Here is a 672-nt window from a genome sequence, read left to right as displayed (position 1 = left end):
CCAAGGACAATTTCTTCAGTCACCATAAAGTGACATTTCTCCCAGTTTAAAACCAGGTTAGTCTCTTGGCACCTTTTCAGGACAAGTGCTAGGTGGTTAAGACAGGAGCTGAATGAGTCTCCATATACTGAGAAGTCATCCATGAAGACTTCCAGGAATTTCTCCACCATATCAGAGAAGATGGATAGCATGCATCTCTGAAAGGTTACAGGAGCATTACACAGACCAAAAGGCATCCTTCTGTAAGCAAACACGCCAGAAGGGCAAGTAAATGCTGTTTTCTCTTGGTCCTGAGAATCTACTGCAATTTGGTTGTAACCTGAATAGCCATCCAAAAAGCAGTAATAATCATGACCAGCTAGTCTTTCTAGCATTTGGTCTATGAATGGTAAAGGAAAATGATCCTTTCTAGTGGCTGTTTGGTCTATGAATGGTAAAGGAAAATGATCCTTTCTGGTGGCTGTATTGAGCCTTCTGTAGTCAATACACATACGCCACCTTGTGACTGTTCTTGTAGGAACCAGTTCATTTTTTAAATTATGAACTACTGTCATGCCTCCCTTTTTGGGGACAACTTGGACAGGGCTCACCCAGGGGCTATCAGAAATAGGATAAATAATCCCAGCCTCTAGTAATTTAGTGACCTCTTTCTGCACCACCTCCTTCATGGCT

This window comes from Arachis duranensis, chromosome 2, assembly GCF_000817695.3.
Source record: "Arachis duranensis cultivar V14167 chromosome 2, aradu.V14167.gnm2.J7QH, whole genome shotgun sequence".
Taxonomy (NCBI): Eukaryota; Viridiplantae; Streptophyta; class Magnoliopsida; order Fabales; family Fabaceae; genus Arachis; species Arachis duranensis.
This window is presented reverse-complemented; position numbering follows the sequence as displayed.